The following is a 24,064-nucleotide window of genomic DNA, read 5'->3' as shown; positions in this document are numbered from 1 at the left end:
CGCACACGCACAGACACACACAGAGACGCGCGCGTGCACACACACACACACACACACACACACACACACACACACACACACACACACACACACACACACACACTCGACACGCACACACTCGACACGCACACATGCACTCAGCACACACACACAAACACACACACACACACACACACACACACACACACACACACACACACACACACACACACACACACACACACACACACATCCTGGTAATTAATTGCTGTGATATTTAGGAGTGTTCAAGTAGACAAATATGACAAGAGACAGGGACAATTAGTTTGCCAGTTTAAGCTACATTAACTCCCCCAGCTATTACACCCCCGGTGCAGCTATAAGTCCTCCTGCAGAGAAATGCAGCTGCGCCCCGATCGACAAATTACTAATGTAAGGACAAAAAAGGAAGAGGTTTGTTTATTGTACGGACATAATGGGGAATAAATTTCAATTATATGCTGTGTCACTTTCTTAAGTGTGTGTTTCTCCGCGCTGGGCGTGCGGTGTACAGTAAAATTGTGTGTGTGTGTGCGTGTGCGTGTGCGTGCGTGCGTGCGTGTGTGCGTGCGTGCGTGTGTTAGTGAAAGAGAGACTGACAGACCCACACACAACACCGCACAGCTTGTGTTAAATATAAACAATAAATTGCTGGTTTGGATCATTTGATTGGAGTAGAACCAACGGCAGGGTCAGCTAATAACATGGCTCAATACATAACAATTTCCAGTGCTGTACAGTATAACATACAATGCAATGTATCAGAAACCATTCATACATTACTGTGAATTGGTTCAGTCGTACTGTACACAGCAACCCAGTGTTAATTATATCCACCAGGCCAAAGGCAGGGCTGGAGATCATGTTTTCACCTGTGTGTGTGTGTGTGTGTGTGTGTGTGTGTGTGTGTGTGTGTGTGTGTGTGTGTGTGTGTGTGTGTGTGTGTGTGTGTGTGTGTGTGTGTGTGTGTGTGTGTGTGTGTGTTCCTGTGGCAAATCACGCAAACTACTACACCAATCAGTGTCACATTTCATGTGCACGCTGACAGCACACAAGGGACTCAATTCACAAATATTTTTCACATCAGTCACTGACAACTATGTTATTTTCATGAATTAATCTCATACTCACCATCCCCTTACAGGCTATGGGACACGTGTCCGTGAGGCTGTGGAATGCAAATAGCCAATCGGGCACAAGCTGTCTGTCCGGCGCATGGGAACTGATTGCGAGAGAGAATCTGTGTAATCCGACATCACTGTTTTACTGTTTGTCAAGATAGACAGAGAGAGACAGAGAGAGAGAGAGAGAGAGGCAGGGGGAGAGATAGTCCATGCATCGTTGTAGTGAAATAGTGTTAGTCTTATTAGTCAAGTTTATATAAAAAGGTCTGTCTCTTCCACACAGCACAGCGCACCTATGACGTGCGTGTATACACAGAAACGCCATACGACAATCCCTGGACCCCCACAATAGACAGTAAGGACAGAGAGTAGAATATTAAAAAAATATCAGCCACAGCAATACAAGGTTGCAGCATACACCTCATCTGTAAACACTGACCCACAGCAAGCACGTCAATTACACATCAACATACTCAAACATAGACAAGCAGACATGCTGCACGAACACGCAAGTATGCACATTGTGTGTGTGTGTGTGCACGTGCATGCGCAAGTGTGCGGGCGTACACACAAAACAATAACCTTGGCTTGCTGTAGAAAGTGTCCTCTGCTGTTGGACATTATAGCACATTATTCACCTGCTTATTTACAACATGCACAGGGAATAATGTACCTTGACTTTTTGAACCTGTGCATTAAGTTTGTGTATCGGGTCAATAAGCAGTTTGCAAGTAAACATTATGGATATACAGTACGGAACGGGCATCATTTACATAATCCTCCTGCTGAATTTGCACCCCCGTGCGAGGTGAAAATGGTTGAGTCTGCCGGCCTTCGTTGACCCCCGTTCCGCAGCCACTTATCATTAAAATGGGGGTGAAACAGAAAAAAATAAAATAATGAAAGTCAGGGACCCTTGCCAAGTCCTCCAAAAAGTTAGCTGCTCATTTGGCACTGTAAATAACAAAACAAAGATGGCTCTCTGGTCCGTATTGATGGTGCAATAAGCCACCCGTGCCAAGACTCTCGTGAAAAAATTCAAAACAAGTGGGTGTTTGATAAGTAGCCATAGACGCATTAACGCTAAGGTGAGAGAAAATCTAGCTCCACCGATGAGTGTTGGTCAACATCTGTCTGTCACTGCTGTAAAAAAAGAAAAGAAAAAAAGCTTTGTATTTGGATTGAGGATTGTTTGTGTAAAAATAAAGGATGCTGCCAGAAATCTGGCTAATATTGTGATTATCACTTTCAATCAAATTGTGCTTGGTGAATGTGAAGGACTTGCATCTGTTTATAGTGCCTTGAAATGAGTTCATATGTGGAGAAAAGATGCTGCTCTATGAGTTTATGGATAACCACTTAAACCCTATACTTCATTGACCCCCAGGGGTCTATACTGTAATAGTCCCCATCCTTTATTCCCTCTACACCAAATCCAAAACAGCCGATCTTATAACCTCATAATGTGTCTCAATTCGAGCTTGTAGATTGACTATTTTCACTGAATGTTTCCCCCCCAGAATAGGGGCCTTGGGTTCATGTGATTCTGTGTGATTTATACTTAGTTGTGCATCTGTGTTAAGAACAAAACCAAGCTCACAGCGCGTCATTGCAACAGCGCGTTGGGAGCTTATAGATCTGCTATATATGTATAAATCAGGCATTATGGTGTGCGTAACATCAAAACAGCGTCACTTATAGGTAGATATTGAATGATACTGTCACCTGCCAGAACTCGGTGGAAAATGTTTATCTATGAAAACGTGTCAGTATAGGTATTATGCTGCACTACTGCTTTATTTCATTCACAATAATGGAGCCGTTAAACGGATTGTTGGTTTCAAATGGCTTGATGGAGAGGCTGTCAGCACAGAGAAAACACAACATTTGTTTATCCGTTCGACCAAACTGTGTCCGTCTCAGCGATTGGTTATCGTCACGGCGTGCCGGTTCGGATTGTCCTATGACGCTTGGAAGGCGTGAAGGATTGTGGGGATTGTTTGTGTGTGTGTGTGTGTGTGTGTGTGTGTGTGTGTGTGTGTGTGTGTGTGTGTGTGTGTGTGTGTGTGTGTGTGTGTGTGTGTGTGTGTGTGTGTGTGTGTGTGTGTGTGTGTGTGTGTGTGTGTGCGTGCGTGCGTGCGTGCGTGCGTTGGGAGGAGGGCCTTCAAGATATGCCCAGAGAACAACGGCAAGGATAAATATTAAAGGGAAGAAAAACCCAGAAGCAATAGTCAGAGAAAAATAGATAGAGTGTTGCCTGAGTGAGAGAGAGAAGGTAAAAGAGGGAAGGAATGAAAGAGGAGGGGTGGGAGAGAGAAAGAGATAAGGGAGAGAGAGAGAGCAAGAGAGAAAGAGAGAGAGAGAGCAAGGGAGAGAAAACTATTAGAGCGTGGATTTTTAAGCAGGCTTTAAGATAGCTGATAAGGCCTAAGAAAGAGGGAGAGAGCGAGAGAGAGAGAGGCAGATAGAATGACAGAGAAAGATAGAAAGAGAGAGAGAGCGAGCGACTGTGGGAGAAACATGTAGAAGATGATCCTCACAGGAGGGCATGTAGAGAGCACATCCAGTGTGGCAGGGGCTTGATAAGCTCACTAAGCCCAGGGAGCTGTCTCAGTCCTATGCTCACTCTCACCCATATCCTCTGTCCTATCGTCAGACTCAGACCAATCGTCACCTCTAGCCTAAGCCTCACCCCTATCCACAGCCACAGTCCTATGCCAGCTTCACCCCTATTCCCAGCCTCACCCCTATTCCCAGCCTCACCCCTATTCCCAGCCTCACCCCTATCCACAGCAGTGCTGTAAAGTAACTACTGTATGTACAGTACATGTGCTCAAGTACTGTACTTAAGTACAATTGAATTCGTTGAATTCATGGAGATTTTTTTTTTGTCGCATTCTTAAACCAATAATTTGATGACCATCGGAGACTTCGGTAGGAGACTCAATTGACCTGCAATTGAGTCGCCTACCGGAGACACCGCCGGTCATCAAATTATTGGCTCAGGAATGCGACAAAAGCTAAAAAATATCGTTGAATTCAACGCTTCATGGGGTGTGTAATTGATAGAAAATAAGTTATTTTTTGGGACCGATCGGTGCAAGAGCTTTCACCAGGATGCAATATACAGACACAATTGTACAGATGTGCTATATGCTTTTAATTGTCTTTATTCTAGTACATTTTAATGTCTTTCATTGCTTATTGTCTTTCATGTTTGTTTTACTTGAGAGTAACTGTGGTGGAGAGAGAGAGAGAGCGATCATACCTGTATAGATTCCAACCAGTGTTCTAATAACTATTTATGTAAAATATAAAATGTCATCCTGTACCGTTCTGATCCAGCACCGCGGAATGGTGGGGATCTTTAATTTATTAATTTGTTTTATTTTTATGCAAATATAACTCTGTTATTTGTATAATGATCACAGCTCTATTGGTTCAATTAACGTGTCCCTCTTAATTTGCATTATTAAGACCATGTGGGTCGAGGATGATTTGTGTAACTTTATCGAGACAATTAATCATGAACCAAGTCAACCAACATAGCCTACGTCTAGTGAGCACTGCATGGAAGGGAGTCATTTCCTGGTGATGAGTTAAAATATTATTCAAAAAGTATTCCAGTCATGAGTAGGAAGGAATTATCACCTCACGGAACCTGCAACCCATACTGGCAAACACTGCAGCAGGAGCGCTATACGCAGGGCAGGTTCAGACACTCCTAAATATGCACTCAATGGTGGAGCACAGTCTTTGATTTGTTCACAGCGAGGAAAACCTCTGGGAGCAAACCCCCAAATTGCCTCCGATCGGTTTGTCGACTAGCACCCAAAAATGTTGGCGAGTGGATAATCAGCGCTAAAAATCTTGCAGTGTGAACTTGGCATCAGTCTCAATCCTATCCTCATACTCAGTCCTATCCTCAGTCTCAGTCCTATCATCTTGGCGTTGGTATGTTCATTACTTTGACCTTGCACTTTAGTCTCTCTGGACAAGAGCATCTTTAAATAAAACAACTGTGTAGATGAGAACTGTTAATTGAAAGATAAGATATTTCAACGTAACTTTCCTTTTTAACCCATATAGACCGGGAACGCATCTGTGTAACCACTTAGACCATTATTTTATACTTTGGCTATTGAGAAATAGCAGATATAGCTATGAGATCTGCTATTTTTGAAAAATCGTGAACATTTTTGCAAATTTTTTAATGTATTTTTTAAAGCGAACATTTGTAACTCAAATCTTTGCTTCTGGGGGTCCCTGGAACAACATTTTCAGATGGGGGTCGGTGGCCAAACACATATGATTTTGGGGGTCCTTGACAAGAAAAAGTTTGAGAACCACTGAAATAACAACATACGTCTTTCGTTAGGATTTAGAAGACATTTGTAGAATCGGAACCTCAGGCCTTAATCGGTTAAGAATGACTAACAGACAACCTCAGCCCTCTGCCTACACACTCCCCCTCAACTCCCAATCGCAGCTCTATACCCTCGGCCCCCGACCTCAGCACCCTTGGCTCAGCCCCAGCCCTTGCCCATGGGCTCCAGGCAAGGCTGCTCACCTGGGGCTGGAACAGGGCAGGTGTCTGCGGTGCAGCATGCTGCGCCTGGAGAGGGAAAGCCGGCAGGGTTCTGGCGAATCTCCGGGGCGTCAACACTCACCCTAGCACCATGACGCAACCGTGACCGAGAGAGGTAAAGAGAGAGCCGTGAAGAAAAGGACTATAGTAGAGAGATGGGTGTAGAGAGAGAGAGAGAGAGAGAGAGAGAGAGAGAGAGAGGGGGAATGTTCAGAGAATAGGCATGCATTGTAAATCTTCACCGTGGCAACGGAGACGGAAGAGTTGATGAGTGGGTGACGGCAAATGGCAAAACAGAAGGGAGAAAAAAAGGATAGAGAGACACTGAGAGAGGGAGAGAGAGAGAGAGGGGGATGGAGAAAGAGAGAGGGAGAGAGAGGTAAACATGAGAGAGGGAAAAGGGGACAAAAAAGAGAAAGATGGAGTGATGAAGCCAGAGTTATAGACGGTTGCACAGCGGTGTCGCGCACCGGAAATAGCCGATCTACAAGCTCACAACGCGTCGCACCGCGACCCGTTGTGAGCTTGTAGATCGGCTATTTCCGGCGCGTGACCCACAACGCACAACCGAGTATAAATCAGGCGTAAGAGGAGCGGATTTGCCTCTTTCTTAATGCAGTGCTTATGACAGCAAGAGGGGAGAGTGCGCTGGGAACGGGTGAGGAGGAATTACCAGTGTTATGCCGCTTACCATCTTACAAATGAATACCGTTTAGCCTCGGCATATAAATGAGTGGATTTTGCTTGCAGAGGGAAGGAAGGAAGGAAGGAAAGAGGAAAAAAAACAAGATTGAAAGAGAGTGGCACGAGTGAAAGACAGAAACAGGCAGTGCTAGCAATCAGTGACATGTGTGTGTATGTGTGTGCGTGTGCGCGTGCAGCTCAGTGTGAGTTCTGAGCCGTGCGGGCCGTCTGACATTATGCAAACAAGTAACAATGAGCAAATACGCCACCACACACACACACACACACGCACACGCACACACACACAAACATGCGCGCCCACGTTGCACACAGACACACACACACACAAGCCTAGTGCAAGGTCAGGCTCAAAGACAAGGCGGCAGGGGCGTTCTAGCAGTGGGTGGGAGCGACAAAAGAGATCATGATAAATTGGCTCACATTTTACAAAACGCTGCCCTTAATGCACCTCGGCTAGCCAAGCCTGCTAGCCCCCAAGCGGGGGATTCTTTAATAGCAGGAGTTAGCCATTTGTGATATATGAAAACCAGGCTTTGGCACTAATTGCGCAATTACAAAGCGGAAGCAGTTTTGCTGTGTTGTGCCAGTGTGCGTGTGCGTGTGTGTGCGTGTGCGTGTGTGTTTGTGTGTGTGTGCGTGTGCGTGCGCGTGTGCCCTGTGGAATGAGAGAGGGAAGGGGAGGCATGCAGGTTGGTGGAAGAAGAGGAGAGGAGAGAGGGATAGGAGGGAGTTGACGGAAGAGAAGAAGACAGAGGGACAGGTTAGTCATGGCAAGGAGATGGAATGAGGAGAAAAGAGTGGAGGGTGTGAGGAGGGGTTTAGGAAAGGAAGGTGGAGAGAGAGAGGGGGGAGAAGGAAAGAGGGGATAGAAAGAGACAAGAAGGGATGGTAGGAGAGGAGAGGAGGTTAGAGAAAGGACAAGTAGAGAGATGGTGAGGTGAGGGTATACTGTGCGGTTATATCTCTCTCCCCCTTCATTCCCCCCCTCTTTACCTCTGTGCCCCCCCCCCCTCTCTCTCTATCTCTTGTTTTTTCTTCTTTTAGCCCTTCTCTTGTCTTCATCATCCTCTCCTCTCCTCTGGTCACTGTGCTGTGTGCAGTGGTGGAAAAAGTACTCGAATGTTTTACTTAAGTAAAAGTATCAATACTGCAATATAGAAGTACTCCGTTACAAGTAAAAGTCTGGAATTCAAAATGTACTTGAGTGAAAGTGCAAAAGTATTGGTAACAAAATGTACTTAAAGTACCAAAAGTAAAAGTACTAAAATATTTGAAAATAGCAGATCTACAAGCTCACAACGCATCACGATGCGACGCGTTGTGAGCTTGTAGGTCGGCTATTTTCAAATAGCCTAGGTATAAAATATGGCTAAAGTGGTTAATGTCTGTTTTATAATATAATGATTTATATCTGCAAAGTAACTAGTAACTAAAGTTTTCAAATAATTGTCAATATTTGCCTCTGAGATGTAGTGGAGTAGAAGTAAAAGTATTGGAAATTGGAAATACTCAAGTAAAGTACAAATACCTCAACATTTTACTTAAGTACAGTACTTAAGTAAATATACTTAGTTACTTTAAACCACTGCCCCTGGTACACTGTCGCTTATTGAGTGTGCCAGTTTCACAGAGCCACTGGGAACAGAAGGGGGGGAGAGAGAGAGAGAGAGAGAGAGAGAGAGAGAGAGAGAGAGAGAGAGAGAGAGAGAGAGAGAGAGAGAGAGAGAGAGAGAGAGAGAGAGAGACAGTGCACACAAGAGATAGAGGGGGTGAAAGAGAAAAAATGGGAGGTTATGGGAGTAGAGGGGGAGAGAGAGAGATAGAGCAGACGAAGATGGCAAAAGAGGGTGAGGGAAGAAAAAAAAGAGAGAGAGAGGGGGGGAAGGAAAAATTTGTCTTGTGCGTCGATGAAAGGACAATTTATTAGAAGCTGCTTGGGGAGACAGAATATTTTGCCCCAGTGCTTTGCGGACTGTCTGGATGAGAAATGGGAGCATATTAGCAGTGTGCTGGGCAGGGTCTGGACCTGGGATGGGCTGCTGGCTGGGTCAGCATGCAGCTAGCAGCCTGGCACAGCCCCCATCACAGCCAGCTGCCTGGCAACAACAACAACAACCACCACAGTCCTGGGGGTCAGAGATCACAGTAAAAACCCTGAGTGTTACTTTTTTTTACTGTGCAGAGTGGAAAGATGCATGGACCCATGAGGCACAAGGCTATAGGCGTCGGTCGGGTAGTTGGGCGCGATGGGCGGGGCGGGGTGCGTGTTGGGTTGGAACTTGGGACAGGTGGGAATATGCAGATACACCCCACAAACTTGTGTGATTATGGTTTAAGTCAAAGTTCTGTTCAGTCCATAGCTACAGAACTGTACGGTAAACAGTAAAATGTGAGTGTTCATTTATCTCAGAGTGTACAAAAGTAACCAATGGACCAGTAAGGGTAATTTTTTTGAACATTTGTACACCATCAAATTTACAAATGGATAATATAGGATTTTACCCTACAATACAACAATACATCATATCTGTTTGTCTCGGGAACGATATTGTCAAGAGGTAATTTCTTGCCAAAACCTGAGCTGCAAGCAGTTGTCCAGGGTTGTGTAACAAAAAAACAATTGTTAGACTAACTGCTTATTGCATTTTTCACTATTCAGCAGGAGTTTGGTAATTTGAGCATCTGTTCATATTATCCCACGTTCCCAAATAATGCTGAATTGGTGGTTGTATAAAACATTAATAACTTAACAGTTAATTATTTAATGGCTGACAAAATTACAACTCTTTTACCTGTTGTGTTTTTAAGACAAGAACTCTGCTATTAACTCACCCCCATTGAAACAAATTGTTATGTTACTTTTACTGTTACTGTATGTTACATACAGAAACATAACAATTTGCTTTAATATCATCTTATGAATATTTTTACAAGACAGAGTGTCAACTTATCCAATGTGTAATTAATTTAAAATGTCATCTTAGAAGTGTCCAATACTGTATGTCTATGTACTTTGTCAGTAGCCGTTTCTTGTTAGGTTATCTCTGCACCATAGTGGCATACTGTAGCACAATTCCTTTTCATGGACCTTGTACTTGGCAACAGCATGTTTCTCAATCTGACTCATTTCATGGGTGAATCAGAAAAAGATGGATCGGGGAACAGACAAAAGGCAAACATAAATAGAAACGTCGGCTCGGTTTAATTTCCAACTGTGTGGAATTATCTGGTGGATATACAGGCATGTTTGTTCACTCCTGTGGCGGCAAAGATTAAGGAATCCCCCCATTGGCTGGCCTGACAGGCAGCCCAACAGTAGGGAAGGTACAGCAAACAACACCTGTATACATCACAGTGGATTGGTATCCCTGGGTAGAGCCACCATTAGCATGCTGCTGTAAACATAATCCAAGCAGGTGTCTAGCCATCCATTACGGGGCAGAGGAGCTTTGATCGTCTTTAAATAAGGAGATAATAGAACAGCGCTACATATCACAGTGACTCGGGGAGAGTTGAAAGATTGCTACTCGGAAAGTGTTATACCCCTTTTTCACGAATCTGTGACTGTATCCGACCGCTCTGTGACCCCCGCGCACCTTTGTGGTTTGCCGCTAACTGTTTGAGAACAAGCAATTTGCATATTGTGATTTGTGGTTTGTTGCTGAAATTAATTTGAGTTCATTCTCACTTTTCTGTCTGAATGGCTGGCTACCCATGTTCCCTGCACAGTGAGAGAGGAGGAAAGAAAAAGTGTGTGTGTGTGTGTGTGTGTGTGTGTGTGTGTGTGTGTGCGTGCGCGTGTGCGTGTGCGTGTGGAGGGGGGAGGGTGTGCACTGAAGCAGCAAGGTTAAGGCTATAATTGTTTTTCCTCTTAAAGACATGTGGATAATTTTCCTCCCGTCTGAAAAAAAAAAGAGAAAAAAATGGAAAGGAAGGGGAAAAAAACAGATGGGCACGGAGGAGCCAAGCTGCGTTTTTCAGCGTTTCCCCGTCTCTCCAGCCAACATGGCCGCTCCCCAGCGTACGGCGCCAGCGTCTCGACACATCTCCGGTGTAATCGGCGAGGCAACGCTTCCTATTTATCTCCCGTTCCGTTGAGCCGTAGCTCGGTAGCACCCGCCGCCGTGACCTCCGGTGGGCACACATTAATTTCACCTCGCTGTTTCTGTGGCATCAATTAATAAAAAGTGACTAGGTTTTCAGCAAATGAACACGCACTGATAAATGAGGGCCCACACCTAATTGCTTGGTAAATTAAGAGCTCACAATAGTGACGACGATGTGCTCAGGTTTTAATATTTAAAAACTCATTAAATGTGGCAACGTCTCGCTTAGTTGGGCAGGCAGCCGGGCACGCTCACCTTTAGGGGCCTGTAATGGCCATGTGGAACGGCGGTGTGAGCTTCAGGGTGGAGTCGAGCCGGTCTGGGTTTGCCATGTGCAATGTGGTGCAATCAGCTCTGTTTTAAAGGTGGACCTCAGGGTGGCGACTTTTTCCACTTTGGTAGCGTCTTCTCAAACCACCCACACACACAGCCAAGACGTAATATACACAAACAGTATACAGATGCAAAACCTGCATAATATGCATACATACACATGCATAGATGTGCTTGCATGCATTTGGACACCTGCACATCTGTGCACATTTGTTAGCACAAACACATCTACTGGCTAACGCATAAACACACAAACAGATACAGTGCGGCGCACACACACACACACACACACACTCGTGCAACACAAGCCCTGCGCATGAACGAGCAAATGTGTCTTTTTTTCCTGCAACGTAAATCCTCCTCAAAGTGTAGTTAGTAATGTTATGGATTTGTTGTCACTTAATTTGCATGACAACACGCTACTTTTCAGCGCTGGCACAGCGGCAACCCGCCACGGTGATATCATCTTTATTATTATTATTGAGCCGTAATGTAGCGCCACACAGATGGAGGAAATTGAGCAAGTTAAGCCCGGAGAATGGGAGCGCGGACATGAGCGCTTACCATGATGGATTGCTTTCAGTAATTTCTCTTTATTATGATTGGCCAAAATCAATATTTTAACAGTTCACTTACAGCCTTTAGTACAGCGCTTAATATGTATTATTCATGACCTTTATCAACGCCGAAGAGGAGGGGAGGGAAGACTGGATGGATGGAGGGATGGACAGAGAGAGTGGGAGAAATAGAGAGAGTGGATAGAGGAGGGAGGGAGAGTGAAGGAGGGGAGACAGACATTTGTCAGACTGGAGGAGCAAGAGGTTCTTCTCGGATTCTAAATAGGACATGAATAGGGCCGTGCAATGGACACAAAACGACTGTGTGTGTGTGTGTGTGTGTGTGTGTGTGTGTGTGTGAGAGAGAGAGTGCATGCATGTGTGTGTGTGTGTGTGTGTGTACAAACTTCATACTCCTGTAATAGACGGGCACATTCAGATGCACGAACGTGCGCACACATACGTACATACATACAGTATAGATAGATAGATAGATACTATCTATCTATCTATCTATCTAACTATCTAAAACTAATACCTATCTATTAGATAGGTATTAGTTTTTTTCCTCTGCTTAATTCTCATGTCGCCGCGTCAATCCCTCAACATCACAAAAGGAGTGCAGTATAATATCAGATGTACAGTACAGCTCTGGACCATGTTGGTCCTGGCACATGGATCTACAGGAGATGTGAGGGGATTAAGAGCTGTGACATATTCATATCTGACAGACTTAACCCATTCAATCCCGGGAACGCATCTGTGTCATTTTAGATTTGAGCTATAACCATTATTCTATACTTTGGCTATTCAAAAATAGCAGATATACTAGCAGCTCATAGCGTGTCACTTCGTGCCGTGCTACGAGCTTGTAGATCTGCTATATTTAAAAAAGCTTGAACATTTTTGCAAATCTTTGAATACATATATTTTTTTAAGCAACATTTTTTCAAATCTTTCTTCTGGGGAGGTCCCTGGAACAGGAGTCGGCGGCCCGAAAACATTTTGGTGGTCCTTGACATGAAAAAGTTTGAGAACCACTGATATACAGCAACAACATAAGTTTTCTCAAATAAACATTTGAGAAAACTTAAGAAGAAAGACATTTGCACTCATTTTCACGATTTTTAAAAAATAGCAGATCTACAAGCTTGTGAGCTTGTAGATCTGCAATTTTTGAAATAGCCAAAGAAAAGAAAAAAATTGACAGAGATGCTTTCCCGGATTGAATGCATTAAAGCTGCTCTGACAATGCCACGCGGGAACGTCTGTCACTATAAAGCCGCACCACTATCACACCGACAGACAGACAGACAGACACAGAGAGAGATTGGAGAGACAGAGAGAGAGGGAGATGGGGGGGGGGGGGGGGGTGATAGAGTGAGAGAGTGAGAGAGTGGCAAAGAGAATTAGAGCGAGAGCAGCCAAGTAGAAGAGAATTAGAGCGAGAGCAGCCAAGTAGAAGACAGAATTTTGTACAAAGCTCTCTGAACCAATGTATGGAGAAGAAGAGCCTTTGTACAGTAGCTCTCTCATAAAACAAACACACCCGGATGCTCTTCTTCACCTCCGCTCCACACCACCCTACCACACTCTCCTGCTCCCAACCCACAGTATGTGAGGTAGTGCTGGGCTATATATATCCATATTATATTGATATTGTGATACTGTATGGTCTGGTATGTTGGATATCGTAATATTGTGATATGGCATAAGGCAGTGATTCTCAACCTCTGGGCCGGGGTGCACTGGTGGGCCGCAAGGGTATTGCAAATGGACCCCCAAATAATTGGCAAAACACTACGATTTTAATGCTAGTATTAGTATTACTATTAATAATAGTATTATTAATATTATGTTAATATTATTTTATCTAAAACCTTGAAAAATTTGTTTTCATTGTGATACCAATAAATTGGAATACTGTCCGTTGACCCAAGCCACAACATAATCCATTGATTGATCATTAATATGAATGCGGCCCACCCATCTGACCACTTAACATGGCAACTGAAAGGCTGCTGTGTTAAGTGGTCAGATGTGTGGGGGGTGCGAACGCTTTTGAGATTTTCAAGTGGGCCCTGATCCAGACGAGGTTGAGAACCACTTTCATGTCGGTCGTTTTTTCCCTGGTTTTAATCACTTAAGCCCTTTAATACATTACATTGTTTTCTAAAATTGCCTATTAAAAAATGATTTTATCGCCACAATATCGATATTGTGGTATTTGGTCAAAAACATATGGTGATATTTGAATTTGTCCATATTTTCTAGGCCTAATGTGAGTCCCTGTGTGGAAGGAACCAGGAGGAGCCAGCCAGCGAGGGAAGGGAAGGGAGCCCTGGAAAAAAGAAAGTTTGTCTCCGGGTAGGTGTGTGTGTGTGTGTGTGTGTGTGTGTGTGTGTGTGTGTGTGTGGTTGGGGGGGGGGGGGGGGGTCGCCGTGTAGCTGATTATATCGGTTTCAGGCAGCGAGGGTTGGTAATAGGCTCCACTCCGCTCAGACGCTAACCCCTGCGCTCTCTCCTACACCAGCCCCGCACTACCCCCCCCCCCCCTTCGACTCCACCCCACCCCCCCCCACCCCCCACCCCCTCCCGCCCCGACGGCAAGCCGCCGAGAGCGGAATTAATCAGGCCTACTGGGAGCTTCCTCCATCCCCTCTCTGCAGGCTAGCCACTCCGCAGTCATTTACCAGCCAATCCCTCTGTCAACCCACTGTCATTTAGGCCCTTTTCATTATGCCTCGAACTGTGCAACCCCCCCCCCCCCCACCCACACCCCCCCTTCTCTCTCTCTCTCTCCCTCTTTCTCTCTCTGTCTCTGACAAAAAAAAAATGAAAGGAGGAAAAATGGAAATGGGTGACAGATTAGCCCTACGCCGGGTACTTTTTATAGACGCCTATTATGATCACTACTCCTCTTTGTATCACAGATGCGGGCGAGAGGGGGGTGGTGGGGGGGTAGCAGTGCGGCGAGGGGGGGGGGGGGTGTGTGCAGTGGAAACGCAGCAAAAAAAAGAAGAAGGGGAAAAGGAAAGAAAGGAGAGAGGGACGCAGCGAGGTGAAATGATTGACTGACACAGGACCGATAAGAGAAGATAGCGATAATGGTCAGCCACCTCATCTGTGTCTCTCTCTCTCTCTCTCTCTCGCTCTCTCTCTCTCTCTCTCTCTCTCTCTCTCTCTCTCTGTTGTGTTTTCTTGCTCGCTCTGTCGGTCAGTAATTGCCATGTTGTTAATGAGCCCCATGCCATGTGTGGGCCCGAGCGCGCGCCTGTGTCCTGAATGTGACAATAGGTGGCCAACTTTGTTCATCTCTCATGAAGAAAAGAAACCCGGGGCCATAACTACCAATTACTGTGCCTAGGTATCCCTAGGGTGCAGAGCGGGGATGGTGGGGTGGAGTGGGGTGGGGTGGGGTGGGGGTGGGGGGGTGCCCGTGCCAGGCTGGCCTTGTCTGCTAAGCCTGCTTAAGTGACCTATTTTAGGCTCTGAGGCAGTGTTTAAGACACCTCAAAGGTTAGATTATCCTATGATGAAATACACGGCGTCCCCGCCGCAAAGCGCCCGCGGATGGCCGAGCGTCGGGCCGTGACACGAGTATAGGGCACCAACGGCCTCGTCCTCTCTTCTCCTCTCTTCTCTTCTCTCCTCTTCTTTCGCTCTTTGCCTTTCTTTCTCCACTACCTCTCAAGGCAGAAAAAGAACAAATATTCATGAGTAAACAAAGGGAATGAAAAATGGCCGGAGGAAAACGGAGATTAATACAAAAGAAAAGAAAAGAATGAATAGTGCATAATGCACAGCTACTCTGGAGATCCTGCTGTTTCATTTGGGTTTGGGCTGCAGATTGCATTTGGCCTTTATTAAGAGCGCCAGTTCAAAAAGCAGCAAGTCAAGAACCTGAACCCCCAAAGTGGAGGTGACACATGAGCAGTGAGTGATAATCAGCGAGACTCACAGAGAGAGAGAGAGAGAGAGAGAGAGAGAGAGAGAGAGAGAGAGAGAGAGAGAGAGAGGGGGAGAGGGAGAGGCAGAACGATTTTATTACTGTAAGAGGGCCAAAGTATCATTTTCTCTCTTTTGAATAGAATATGAACAATGGTGTGTATACTGTATGTTAATTTGTGTGAGTTTGGTGAGTAAACAAAGTGTCCTGACAAGCTGACACATACTCCTGAAGCTCACCATCGTTGATGATGTCACCATGGTATAAGAGTGTTATTTTTGTATGTGTACTGTACTATAAGACAGTGGCTCTCAAACCTTTTCATGTCAGGGACCCCCTCAATTAATGTAGGTCATATTTTTCCTAATGATTCTAGGCTTACATTATGCTGATAATGCAATGAGAGGATGTGTGGCCTCTGAGATGTGGTGGAGAAAAACTCAAAATGCTCAAGTAAAGTAATTGTACCTCAAAATTGTACTTAAGTACAGTACTTGAGTAAATGCACTTAGTTACTTTCCACCACTGGGCGGAAGCAGACATGAACCAGACCCTGAGACTATGGTAAGCACTGATCCCAGACCTGTCCTCAGAGACCCGGCCAATTAAGATAAGAGGCCCTTAAACAGGAAGTGCTTGTTTGACATCCTGTCATGTTAATGAGGACAAGCGTAATTGGACTTATGTATTTAACGGTCGCCGTAATCGGCTGCAAGTATAATCAATGCTCGTTTTTTGTTGTTGATCAGAACAGTGTTGGTACACAGCAGAATTCTCAATGTTAACTTAACCAATTGAACACTAACGTCCCTATGCTGGGCATGTCACGCGTTGTGACGCGTTGTGAGCTTGTACATCGTTTTTTTGTGGGGGGAAGAGATTTGATGTACTGTATTGGGACAAAAAGAGGGGACTAAGTATAGAGCCCTGTTGGACCTTGTGCAATGAACTATATATAGGGTATACGTGGTTAACTGTGTGGTCAATTCTTGCGCTGGCAGAGTTAAGTGACTTTGAAGCTGTGTATAAAAGTTGAAGGTTGAATGATGAGCCGTAGATTTTAGCTGGGTTTCGTTTATTTGCAGTGCTGAGACATCAAAGCAACACTGTACTAACACATTGATGAAATGCAACGCTAAGAAACACAACCAGGACTTGTCGAATGATTCAGATTTCCTGTGAATTTGTGGTAGCGCACAGAGCAACGGCTCTGAATAGCTTTACAGCGAGTTGTTCGCACCGAACAGATCGGACCGAGCGGGTTTGAATTACGAGCATTCATTTAACGGGGTGGGGGGGGGGACCCTGGTGTTAAACAAACTCTTCTGCAGTGATAGTTCACAAATCACCTCACAGTCGGGGCATTCCTTGGCATCGGGACCTTAGCTGGCTGCTTGTTGGCCAAATTCAGCAGCAACCGGGCTAGTAAATACAAACCCTGGCCGCCTCAAAGCGGAGCCATTAAGGCTCCCAGTGTAACACTGTGCAGGTGGAGGGCTCGCCCTGGAGCTGTCGTGCTGCGCTGCGCTCGGCGGGCGCTGTTTGTTTGGGCTTCGCCTGGCGTCCAAAACCCCCAGGAGGAAGTGAGCTGGCCGGGGGTTCTGGTGGGGATCAACTTTAGGCCCGCAGCTGAAGAAGAAGGAGGAGGGGGGGGGGGGGGGGGGGGCAAAAAATGGCCGATGTTTATTGTAGCTGCGGTTAACTGGAAGTGACTGGCAGAGAGCACGCACGGTTTGTCAGGGACGGAACAGAGACCAGAGGCATGGAACAGACAACCTCTTCATACAAGAGGGGAGATGACTGGGACCACACTCACTGCGGCCGGGGATGAATTACACATAACACACTATCAGTGCCTGTTGCTCTTGAGTCGCGCACCCAATTCCTGTACGCACGTCTGTCCACAATCTATTAAAAGACACTGTCAGGGTTGACTCTGAATTAATTCCTCTGTATATAAATCATGTCAACATTTAATGGCACGCGGGCCTCTGTAAACAACACAGCCGCTGAAATATTTGAAAATGCAGGTCACCTATTGCATGGAATTAGGCTGTCGAATTGCGGTCTCAAGAAATGCAAGGTTCTTTATTGTTGCGTCCCATTATATAAGAGATACAAATTTGTAGGCTTTGGTTCCTCGACATGAAATATAGAAACCATAATAAATACAGTGCAATTGTTATATTTATATGTATATATATATACTATATATATGTATATGTATATATATAAATACATATATATATAACACACACACACACACACACACACACACACAATTTAAAGTATAATGAGTAGAAGTATAAAGTGCTGGGTGCCTGCGTGTGTAAAAATATAAAAATAGTAATTGTGTTGTGTGTGTGGACAGGCAACAGTTCCCATATACCAGGCGGTGATGTATCCAGTCAGGATGCATCACCATTATACAGAAGGCTTGTAGGATGTTAGTTCCATGCTGAACTTCTTCAGCCACCTGAGGTGCAAGAAGCATAACGCTGTGCCTTTTTCACCACAAGGCCAGTGTGCTCTTCGGCTCTTCCCAGGAGAAGTCCTTGGTGATTTGGACACTGCGGAACTTTAAGGGGAGGAGTGGGGGCGACTGGGGAGAGTGGGAGTTAGAACGCTATTGCTTTGACCCTCCTGCGTTACTCGGAGGTGCACTCGGGAAGCAGAGATGTAGCAGCAGGATATCGCAGAGGAAAAAGCAGGCTCAGTCAGATGGCCGGGGGCTGCCTGTGCCTCTCTATCAATGCAAAACAGACTACTTCCTTGGGCAAGGAGGACATTTCACTTTTTTTTATAAGCCACCCATACCCCTCCCTCCCTCCCTCCCTCCCTCACCCTCTCTTTCTTTTCCCTGAGAATACATTAATTTTGAAATGAAAGCAGAGTGGAGGAGCACAGGCCAAGAGAGGGAGAGAAAGACAGAACGGAGGAAAGAGAGATAAAGACACAGAGAGAGAAAGAGAGGGAGATAGGGAAAGAGTGGAGAGAAAACGAGAGCAAGGAGAGAGGGGTGGGTGGATGAGGGGGATGAAAAGCATCTTGAGCATGTCCGGAAACATCTGGATTCATATTCGGAGACCCCGAAAGGAAATTGCGAGTAGACAAAAACTCTTATGTTTTGATTTATTTTATTATATGAGGGCCGGCCCACGCCAGTCATGCGGCGGAGGCCCGTGGTCGTAAATACGGGCCGGCTGAGTTATGTGACAGGGACATTAAGGACGACTCCTTACTGTCCCACGGACTGATTGATAACAACTCTAATAACATTCACAACCGCTGCCGTTCTGTGCTAAATTACGCCAAACTGAAGGTCTACTGTTAATTGGATGAAAAAGATGGCCGGGGGGGAGGGAAGGGAAGGGAGGGAGGATGGATGGATGGAGTGGGTGAGGGAGATGAAGAGAGAAAGAAGGAGAAAAGGAGAGATGGCCGGCTGGTGGAGGGAAGAAGGGAAGGAGTGAGAGAGGCAGGTGGAGATCAGGAACATAGATAGAGATGATGGAGGAATGGTTTAAAGAGAGACAAATCAAAAAAGAGAGGTAGTGAGATGGAAAGAGGGAGAAGATGAACTACTTTGGCCTCACCTGACCTTGTGTCTACATCCTTTCACATGGCATGTTCATCTTGAACTAACTCATCTGGGTCACTGGTTCTCCACTGGTTTCATACTGAGACCATATTGCTGTCCATGTAGGTAATGGCCTGCTTTTTTGTATTGAACAGGAACTCGGGTTTGGCCCCTCCCCCTTTTTAGTCCACTTCCTCATGGGTGCGTCTGTCTTTATTCACTAACAACAACATTACATGTTTATGGCAGTAGCTTACAGCAGAATCTGTCTTGAGAGGTTATGGTAATGGTAACCGACATATCAAATAACACCATGTTTCCCATAAAATACCATATAATGAGCCAGTTTTGGGTTACACCCCAAAAGTTAAGAAACACTTGTTTAGCAAGACAAGGTCAAAACCTATTACCTGTGTATGGCTGGACCATTTATGAAACGCCAGAGGCCCTTTAATTTGAAACAAAGAATACAGGACGTGGCGACACTTCATGGCCTGATGGTCTGGTGAATGAAGTCTGCGGTTGTAAGAGTATATCAACGTAATCCATTGGTCTTCGGTTGTATTATCCAGGAGCAGAAAAATATTCAGTTCTTAGTGTGCAATAAGTTTTGAATAAGTTTAGAGGAACCACTGTAAAATCTAAAAAGTACACTGAGGGCATAATTAAAGACCCCTACAGGTGGAATTAAAGACTGTTCACGTGGAATCCTTTCTCTTTTTCCTTCTTTTTTGAAAGAGCAATGTGGAATCCCCAACACTCAGTCAGCCAATAGTTTAACTTCAAGTCAGAGACTTTCACGTTTTATATGGCTGGCTGTGCTGTTGTGGTCCTGCAAAAAATGCATTTACTGTATATGGTGCTATTTATTTTTATACTACAATAATGAGTCTGCAAAGTAAAAAAAAGAGTACCGGTAGGTGATTTTTATACTACAATAATGAGTCTGCAAAGTAAAAAAAAGAGTAGATGATCCTTTAAAAATTTTTACGGTTTGGCAGAAGATCGACTTGCACCTTAAAGGACAAGACCACTTTGGTAGAGGTTTGTGTTGTGTATTTACCTTGCCATGATGTAACTCCAAAGGTGGACAAGAAATCAAAAATAATTGCTCCATTGATTAGAAATTGATAATTCAATATATGCTCCTCATTGACTTACATTGTACGCTGAAACAGCTCTCAAAGTCACTATTTTAGCACGTAAACGAACACAATCAAAGCTAATTCAGACAACATAGAACATCACCAAACCCAGTACTGTTTATTTTTTTTATAAAAATGTCAACCTCCTGCTGATTTTACTATTTGAAGATCCGGATCCGGATCCACGGATCCAGTCCGGGTTTTCTTCTTAATAAAAATAGCAAAATCAACAGGAAGTTGACATTTTTATTAAAAAAACAAACAGTACTGGGTTTGGTGATGTTCTATATTGTCTGAATCAACTTTGTTTGTGTTTGTTTATGTGCTAAAAGAGTGACTTTGAGAGCTGTTTTACCGTACAATGTAAGTCAATGAGGAGCATATTTTGAATTATCAATTTATAATCAATGGAGCAATTATTTTTGATTTCTTGTCCACCTTTGGAGTTACATCATGGCAAGGTAAATACACAACCCAAACCTCTACCAAAGTGGTCTTACCCTTTAACCTGACCACCAACCTGACTGGTTGGTGGTCAGGTTAAGGTGCAAGTTGGCTTTAAAAACTGTATGAATGATAATTTTGGCATTGAAGCTTGGTCAGATATTAACCACTTAAACCCTTCATTGACTGCAGGGTCAGCCAGGGGTCTGCACTTGCCCCCCCCCTTACATCAAATATTTTAGCCTATTTAGCCTTTTAGCTATTATCGACGTTTTGTTTGTTTGTCTATTTTTGCTGACTGTTGGCCTAGGGTTCATGTAGTTAACTTGGTCTCCAAGGCTCTCCCAGGAAATTATATCAAGTCATCAAGTGCTGTTTTCCTTCCAGCAGTCTGAAAATCATGTTTTTAACTAGTGTTCTAGTTTTCTGAGAAAAGTTGAGAAAGTTCCTATCTCCTATAGTTGACGAAGAGCCAAGTGTTAATGAGTGTTAAAGTGTCAGGGAAATAAATAACGCTGAATGCAAAGGTCAAGGGTTGAATAATTCAAGCTAAAAAGGGCATATGCTGGATGACATACCAAAGTGAACAATTGCTCTAAACATTTAATTTCTAAATAAAATGCAACGCCGGAACACAAAGTGAGTATGGCCTGTCCGATCTTTTTTACACAATCACTCCCAATGGTATGGAAACATATGGTGGGATCTTGACCCCTCACGGCTGCCCATTGTGGAGGAGGTTTTGTTCTGTGCATTAAAGATTGCTAAAGAAAAAATACCCAAAGCAAGATTCAACTCCATAATACGGTCTTATGGCATGGGATGACCTATGACATAGCCTGCAGTCTGTGGAGGTGTTTGATGAACACTTGGTTCACTGTCTGAGACCATGAGGGAGTTGAGGGAGTACACAAAAAACTGCATTTTTTTCTGCATTTAAAGATATATTATGACAGACAACAATGTAGATGTGGAATGAAAAGCTCCCAACAGATACCAAATCCGTCTCGTGAGCCGTTTTGCTAAATCCAGTCTATAATATCAGCCTCCGTCTTATTCATCGCACAAGCTGGGGATAAAAAAAGCGGGGAAAAATTGATGTGACACCATGTTCAGAGAGGCCCAACCTGCTAATCCACAGCACGCGCCAGAGTGTGCAAATTGTGCCTGTGTCAACAGATGGTAAGAGGTGAACGGCTATAACCTCATCCCCCCATCCCTCTCCTCTGTTCCTCCTTCTTGCCTTCCTTTTCCATTCCCTTCCCTTCCCTCCTTTCTGGAGAGTTTTAAGATTTATGACGGCAGCCTTGGAAGGGAAAAAAAGGAGGAGCGGGCGACATCTGGAGATATGTGATGCCGCGGCGCGGTTAGCGCTTTAGCGGTGACAGCGGCTAATTTAAAGGTAGTAAAAGTGTTGGTGGGAGCCATCCGACAAGTGATGGACAGCTATGTTCCCCCTGGGCTGACCGCTGGTGTGAAGACATCACCGAGCAGAAAATAGGGCTCGAAACACAAGCTGTAGGTCCTCACTTCGGGGGGAAAGGAGCTGGACTATTCCCTCTAGCTTTGGTTTCATTAGTCTGGAGAGACGGAGAGAGAAAGAGAGAGAGATGGATAGATAGAAAGAGAGGAAGACTGACAGGGGTCGGAAGAGAGAAATCTCACTGTAATTCAGTTTACTTTGCCTTGCAACATGGATAATATTCATTTTGATCGTGGCTTTTCCCCCTGTCTCCAGAACGGCTAGTACTTAGAATGACTTGTGTGTCGAACTCCAGCTTCCCGCCATCTTTAAATTCTGCCAAAAATCCTTTGTCGGAGAAACAATATAAAAAGAAAGAAAGAAATGGTTAAAAAAATCATCTCCACCTTGTCGGGCTCTTTCAGTTGCAGTAGCCAAACGTGATAAACTGGCGAATCTCCGAATCTAGGCTAAGAAAATTCCCATTTTGGCGTACCTGTCCAGAAATGCATGCATATGCATGAGCCCATATGGATGGTGGGAGGGGAGGTAGGCGACCGGTTCCCTGCAGTCGAAAACTAAATAGTGAGTTTGACCCATTTTATCTCTCAAATCCATCCTCCTCCAGTGAATACACACCTAGAGAATACTACTGTGAAGTTTTATTATTTTATTCGCTTCTCGTTTCTCTCTCTCTCTAAATCTTTCTTTTTCTCTCTCTCTCTCTCTCTCTCTCTCTTTCTCTCTCTCTCTCTCGCTCTCTCTCTCTCTCTCTTTCCCCTCTCTCCCCAAAACACAACACACACTCGTTTGTTGAAGTGAAGAAGGGGTAATGAGACTGCAGAGGTTGGGCAATAAGTTTAATGTCACAAAGAAAGGTCTTTTTTGTGTGTTTTTATTTAATTATTCATTTATTGGTATTCTTTTTTCTGTTTTTATCGAGCGAGCTAATTGCTGAAGAGAATTAATTAAGAATGTTGACTTGAGAAGTGCACATTGATTACTGTAAATATTCTCCTGAGTTTTGCTCTGCTAATTGGGGAGTGCACACGGACTGGTGCATCTTATTAACACGTACTGTACTGTGTCAGCTGTAGCGTTTTTCCACCAGTATTGATTTGTGTTTTCTTTCAGGGAGCAGTTTGAACCAGTGCGTTTTAATGCATTCAAACAGCAGTATTCAACCCACTGTTACAAGGCAACGAGGTGCGGTGTGGCGATGGTGTCTATGTGTAGGTGGAATTTGGTGGTGAAAATGCATGTGTGTGTGTGTGTGTGTGTGTGTGTGTGTGTGTGTGTGTGTGTGTGTGTGTGTGTGTGTGTGTGTTTATGGATGAATGTTCTGCCATCTGTAGTGTTCCATATCCAACAGAATGACTGTCTTCTCTAGCCCCCTTTAATTTAATGCTACACACGCGTGTGTGTGTGTGTGTGTGTGTATGTGTGTGTGTGTGTGTGTGTGTGTGTGTGTGTGTGTGTGTGTGTGTGTGTGTGTGTGCTTGTATTACTATACTTCTGATAAAATGTCCTCACAAGTATAGCAGAATAGACATTGTGAGGAAACTGCCTTTGGTACATTTGTATGGTTTCAAGCTATTTGAAGAGTTAGGCAGACAATCTGGAAAACATTCAGGAGGAGTTAGGATAAGACATTTAGAGGATATGCAGGTTTAGGGGTTGTGGCTAGAGTGATAGCCTGATTTATAATTGGTTGCCATCAAATAGTAGGTCTACAAGCTCACACAACACATTTGTGAGCTTGTAGATCGGCTATTTTTGGTGTGCGACACTAGCACACAACTGAGTGTTGTGCGCTAGTAACTCAGGCTTTAGGGTTAGGGTTAAAATGGCAATTGCATTTGTGCGTGCGCGCGTGCGTGCATCTGTGTCTGTGTGTGTGTGTGTGGGTGGGGGTGTGTGTGTGTCTGTCTGATGCCTGGTGTGTGGATCACGATCAGAGTCAGAACCCCCAGTATGTATATATGCCCCCACAACTGACCCACCAAAGATCGTCAGATAGACAGATACAAAGTGCTCACATGCACACACAGGC

The sequence above is a fragment of the Gymnoscopelus braueri genome (genome assembly GCF_963280865.1).
Source record: "Gymnoscopelus braueri genome assembly, chromosome: 24".
Taxonomy (NCBI): Eukaryota; Metazoa; Chordata; class Actinopteri; order Myctophiformes; family Myctophidae; genus Gymnoscopelus; species Gymnoscopelus braueri.
The sequence above is the reverse complement of the archived record's forward strand: the minus strand, read 5'-3'. Positions refer to the sequence as shown.